The sequence below is a fragment of the Ostrinia nubilalis genome, chromosome 20 (assembly GCF_963855985.1).
Source record: "Ostrinia nubilalis chromosome 20, ilOstNubi1.1, whole genome shotgun sequence".
Taxonomy (NCBI): Eukaryota; Metazoa; Arthropoda; class Insecta; order Lepidoptera; family Crambidae; genus Ostrinia; species Ostrinia nubilalis.
In genome coordinates, this window is record NC_087107.1 from 3,535,699 (window position 1) to 3,542,661 (window position 6,963).

Here is a 6,963-nt window from a genome sequence, read left to right on the forward strand (position 1 = left end):
AGATGGCTCTCATGAGCCCAAGCCAATACTAGGTAGACCCATATATTTTATTTATCCACAAACAACGGAGAAGCTCTTGGCCTTAGCCATATCACCTTAATGGAAATTGATTAAAAACTAAAATTTATTTTAAAGATCTAATAAACGCTACCAGTAGGTAAATGAAACTATTTTTAGGGAGAGTCGTTAGAGACAAATTATTTGAAACTGCTTTTTCCTACCATTAATACTGTGAGAATAGCTCATTTTTCTAAGGAGATATTAAAACGTAAATAATCAGCAGGAACAGAGTAAACGAGGATGTACCATCGAGACCATGACAATGAGTGTGCTGTGTCGCATATTAATTGCACAGCATAAGTTATCAGTTTTTCTTCCTTTGTGTGAATGTTTCTATCTTTTTTACCACATGAATGTTGTTTTTGTGCCTTTTTTGATACATTCACTGCGACACCATGGTAGGGGCCACATAATTATGATAGTAACAACACGCTTTGTTTACAGTCGTCGGCGGACGCTGTCCCATAACATCGGTCACTCGCCAAATATTCAGCATTGTCTCCATTATTTACAATTGCGAACCTAAACTTCGACCATCTACATCAATAGTCGTTGACCGAGCGTCAACATTCAAGCAATTTTGGGGTAATTATGAAATTAGGAGGTTGTTTCACTACTTGTTCATTCGATGAGTGATAGTTTGTCAAAAAAATACTTAAAATTCGAAGAATACTCACCGTTACCACTAAAATATTTTTTTCGCTTTATTCTTTAAAATTTTAGAAAGGTTTTTCCGTGAATATTACCTACATGGATATCTTGTTTTCAATTACTTAGCCGCTTTAAAACTTGTTGTTTTACATGATGATCTGAAAGAGAAACATCCATAAATGAAAAATTATTCTGAAAATAAGTAATTGATCAAAGCCATTTCTTTAAGAAAAACGGCCAAGTGCGTGTCTTGCCACGCGCAATGTAGAGTTTCGTACTTAGTTGTCGGTCGTTACAATTCAACTCTCGTTTCAACCAAGTAGTCACAACGTAGTAGTTTTCTACGTTTTTCGCTTCATAGTCCACACAGCAGGATTAGCAAGCTGAAGTGGCAATGGGCAGGGCACATATTACGCAGAACTGACGGCCGATGGGGCAGCAAGGTTCTGGAATGGAGGCCGCGTACCGGAAAACGCAGCGTGGGACGTCCATCTACTACAAGGTGGACCGACGACATCGTAAAGGTAGCAGGGAAGCGCTGGACGCAGGCCGCTACCAATCGATCAACGTGGAAAGCATTAGGGGAGGCCTATGTTCAGCAGTGGACGTCCTATGGCTGAAATGATGATGAGTAAACATATCGGAGGCGGTGCATGCAGACGTTAGAAAGCGGGAAAGAAAACCAAGGAACTTCGCGTTTTTTTTGCTCCTGGCTCTTCATTTTATCTTAAAACTGTCTGGTAGTCAAGTACTTAAGAAAGTGCCCTTACTTTTGCGACTGGTCGAAGCGGTCCATGCAGACGCTGGAAGACGGACAAGTGGGCTTCGCAGTGGCTCCTTTGGCTCTTCCGTCTGTTGTCAGCTACTTAAGTACTCTACCCCTGATTGTCAGCTACTTACGTAAGTAAGTAGCTACCCTCACTTTTGCGATTAGTCGAGAGGGTGCATGCAGACGCTAGAATACGGGCAAGTGGGCTTCGGAATGTTTTTACTTACTTAGAGCACTTCTGGGAAGTGGTAAGGGGGCCCTGAAGCTACTTATGTGCTTACTTTTGCGACTGATCGAGGAGGTGCATGCAGATGCTGGAAGGCGGGAGAGGGAACTCCGTCCTTTTTTACTTTTGTCTCCTATCCTTTAATATTTTGACCCCTATGGATCAGCTATTAAAGTATCCTTACTTTTGCGACTGGTCGAGGCGGTGCATGAGAAAATAAAGATGCTGGAAGGCGGGAGAGGGAACTCCGTCCTTTTTTACTTTTGTCTCTTCTATCCTTTAATATTTTGACCCCTATGAGCCAGCTATTTATGTAAATATCCTTACTTTTGCGACTGGTCGAGGCGGTGCATGCAGACGCTGGAAGGCGGGAGAGGGAACTCCGTACTTTTTTACTATTGGCTCTTCTATCCTTTAATATTGTTGACCCCTATGAGCCAGCTATTTATGTAAATATACTTACTTTTGTGACTGGTCGAGGCGGTGCATGCAGACGGAGGAGGGGGGCCGCGGGGGCCGCGCGGGACAGGCGCGCTGCAGCACGCAGGGCGCGAGCCCCACGGCTAGCAGCGCCGTCACCGCCACCTGCGTCAACATGCTGGAAGAAAGAGAAGGAAGAAGTAATAAGTAGACAAGGAAGAAAGAGAAAGAAAGAAATCTGTGACTTTATACAAAAAGGAAGGACAAGAGGTGGTGGTAGAAAGAAAATTATTTGGCAATAAGCATTTTTAAGCCAACTCGTATGGTTGGGCTCGATAGCGTCAGTGTGGGGAATATAGGCTAAGTTCTTCATTTGCCTTTGGTAAAATAAGGAGGGACGTGCTCCTCTAGTGGAGGTTAACGAAGTCATTATAATCATCATCAAGTCATTTAGTCTCTACTATAGAAATACAAATACAACGACCCTCTTCAATTGCGGCGTGAGGAGTTGCCTCTGATGACACTTCCCACGCTGCAGCTGGTCAGACGTAACGGAGAAGCCCGATTTTCACATATGCCTTGGTCGCCTCTTACGACATCCACGGGAAGAGTGGGCGTGGTCATGTCATATCCTACTTTGTTCTAACCACACACGTTTAAGCGATACAAAAACTTACAAAAAGACATTAATAAATCTTACCTAAGTATTTACTTCTCGAACAATGTTGACTGGAAGTGCTTGAACTCATAGTAGCTGTTGATGCTGATCGGATTCGCGAACCACAACATATTGACGGGAACAAAACAATTTCACAAAAAAACGGGAAAAATTCACCGACATGCAGACGCACGGTTTGACATTAATGACAAGAGATTTAGTTTTATAGAACGGTTTAGATTTTAGAAGAATAATTTATGATTGCTCTAAAAAGGTGTTACTTGAAATAATAGAGTCGCTGGTCGCTGCACACTTTTGTCATAGCTTTTGGTGATGAACAAGTAGAGGTTTTTTTACAACTTTGTAATGTGATCAATTTTTTGTTTGTACACTTACCTATTGTTGGTGTATGGGGTCCTCCTTTAGTTCAGAGGTTAATGAGTGAGTTTGGGCTGACAGAGCTACTATAGGAGCCGCTCGACGGAAACTACTCCAAAGTCAACGCCTTGCATTGATTTTTCTTTGCAAAGCTTACAGAACTGTGAGCACGGAGGCTCTGCCAGTCCTGGCTGGTGTACTGCCGGTCGACTTAGAGGTACAAAAGCGTGCGGCTATGTACTTCGCATCAAGGGAAAATATAACCTCAGATTTCTTAAATAGCCGCGATCGTTCTAAAATAAGTCGATTATTTGATTCCCGAGAAGTCGTTGAAGAAGATTTACTTAATGAATGGCAAAAAAGATGGGATACGTCAGTCAAAGGACGTCACTTATATAAATTCTTCCCGAATGTACGCGAACGTCTAACTAGGCGATGGTTAGAAATCGACCATTGCTCGTCGCAGTTCCTCACGGGACATGGCAACTTTAAACATAAACTTCACGAATTCAAACTAGTTCCGTCTCCTTTTTGCGAGTGTTCCACTGATGATGTCAGACATGAGCAGTCTGCCCATCATATCTTGTGGGAGTGTGATCTTTGGAAACATGAACGTGATATAATGCTTAATTCAATACAACATACATCTGTTTCCGCAATTTATTACACCGATCTTGTCGCGACAAGGAAAAATTTCCGTGCTTTTAAGCGATTTTGTGAAAAATATTATTGGCAGGTAGTTGCTAATTGCTCATAAGATAGGCCCCCTTAATTTAATTTATTGTCCGTGGTGCATAATCTTTTCTTAAAGGTTTTAAACCTTTGTTTGTCACCTGTCATCCGCTTTGCAATGGAGGGAAGTCGAACCTTAATTTCGAACTCCTCCTATGTTCTTCTGATTAATTTCGTTGCGGGTCCAATGACAGTTTAACTTTCCCCCGGGACAAACTTGACCTTCATTGGTTGGGTTTTTGTGGCGGTCAAGCTGTAGATCCTGGCTACACAGGAGTTGCAGTGGTGGGAACGAGAGGTGGGAATAGTCCCGAGGTTAATGAGTGAGCCTCTATCGGTTCAGAGGTTTACGGGTTTGATTCTCAAGTGTTCAATGTAAAATAACTTTGCGTATTTATTCTCAGTTCCAAGTTGGACATTTCAGTATGTGCCTGTTCGAAAAATATGTCGGATTAGATCAAAATCAAAAATATTTGAAAACAAGTGGCACTTATGAACGTCAAAATATAGTAAATAATAAAAAAAAAGGTTGCCCTTATGGGGCACTTTACTCCTTATCTTTTGGGCCCTACCAGCGCTTCGAGACATACATATGGCAAGTGCTGAGAAGAAACGCCGGAATTACGCCAGGAATTATCTAACGGCAAAAATAACCAAATTCAAGTACATCAAATGATGCCATCTAAGATAGTTGCTTTTTTCAAGAGTTAAGTAAATCAAGATATTTCAATAAGTTAGAGGTTAAACAATTTTTAAAATAATACACAACATAACTTCCAAACGTAACTCCAATATATTTCAAATCTTTTTGTCCCTTAATCTAATTACACATTATATTCACAAATATTAATTAAGTAGTATCTACCTACTTACCATAAAATTGAATTCAATGTTTTCAAAATATAATTTTCTAACACATTTTATGTAAATAAGTAGTTTTATTTCAATCTGTACCAGATTGTGCGGGTAATTGCATATTTATTCAATAGAAAGGATTAATAATTGTAGAAACTCATTCATCACCTAAAACTATGGTACAAATTGAAGGAAAAATTGAAATGTAAAAATTTGGGCAGAAAGAATATCCGCAGTAAAAATAAAATACATCACGATAAACATAATCACATATAAATAATACCTTTATGTATAGTATAAACTTGTACAGATGTACATACACTCTTACAATCACAATGAAAAAAACTTTGGTAGATGAATACATAAATAATTTAAAAGTATTTAAATGATTAAAATGTTGCATATTAATTATGTATAACTTGGTGCACAACTTAAATATTATGCCACAATAGGGTCTTAATTTTCGGTATCTGTAATAAGTATTATGATATTTTAGTTTCGAAGATGGTATTTACAAACCTTACACGTAGAAAATAATCAAAAATAGAGATTGTGTGTCCCTCTCGCTAATACGGAACGTAAAGAACGAGATAGCAGATATTGCGATCACACACCTTTTAAGATGCGGGTAACCGTATTTTATTGAGCTACAAATTAATATTCGATAAGTAATTAATTCAATAATTGATATCCGTTCAAATACTGGGGTTATTATGTATTTTAATATGTACACTATATTTGAAATATTCGAGAGTTTACTTTAAAATATAGTGAATAGAGTTCACTTTTCCTACTTACATCTAAAACATTCATTTCTCAACTCTATTTACAAATGCATAAGTATCAGCCAGAGATGGGCAACATTTTGGTAAAATCACAAAATCGAGCCCGATTTAAGTCTAAAATAAAATATTTTTAAACATAAAAATCACTTAAATATTGCCGACCTCTGCTCGATACGAAAATAAGTATCAATACATTTTATTATTAACTATACATTAATTGCACAGAGAAAGATAAGTGACATTCACAACTCTGATTTCTTCCAATCTAGCTATCAAATAAATCTAAGATTTCACACGAAATCTGGAACAATTTAAGAATTTTTTTTTGGATCGAAAAGTATCTCACGATTCGATGCATACTTCAAATGTGTTAACACGTTCATAACAATTACATTTGGCAACGAACACCGTGAACGATGATCACATAAGCTTTTACAGGCATAATACATAACTGGGTGTAAGGTTGCCAGATCTAAAAACACAACAAAAGACGCACTCGGTGCTTAATTTGCCCGGACATTTTACACTAAAAGTTTATTTATTTATTTATTAGGTACACCAACAAAAGTTGGACATACTCCACTACATTATGTGCTAGGTATATGCCTGTAATAATCAAACTCACACTAACAATAAGACGATATCTTGGAAAATAATCTAAGATGCAATTTAGAAATAGCCATTCGTCAACCTACCGGTTAGCTCATTGTACTGTCCAAAAAGAGATACAACACTAAACAATTTTGAACAGTCAGTTTCCAAGGTAAAGCTCTGTTTTGTAAGAATAGCGGTGCCGTAATTTAGCGGCCGCTTTAATGCGTCGAATGTGTTTTCTCATTTCTGTAACGTCATATGACCGGATTGACGTCACTGGACTTTACATATTAAAAGGTACTGTAGACAAACGTAGTCGAACTATCGATATAACGCTTGCAAAATAACTGCAACGCTATCCTAGTAAACCAGAGCTTAGAACATACCTATGACTAGACCGAGTTTTAACCGTAGGCCTTCAATACACACATTGACAAACAATCTCGCTTGCGTACTCATAAGTTGAAGTTTCGACGCTTCTGCCAATGGATTCTACGTTGGAGGTAACACCTCTTGAATATCCATATTAAGATCTGAAGAATCTGAGAATATTATATGGGGCAACTTTGTTATTCATAGCAATAATCACCACTGCAACTCTTGAATATCTAGGATCTACTTATAGTTTGGCCGCCAATGAAACCTAACCAGTGAAGGTTCAGTACCCTCGAAGGTTAGTTGTTTCCCATTAACTTGGATTTGAGGAGCGTCGAAACTACAATCCATGACTGTAAACTGCTGGTCCCATCAATAAAAGTTACACTGAAAATATTCCAGTCTCTAAAGATACGGTCATATCATTTAAGCATTATTATTTTTTTTATATTATGCTTAG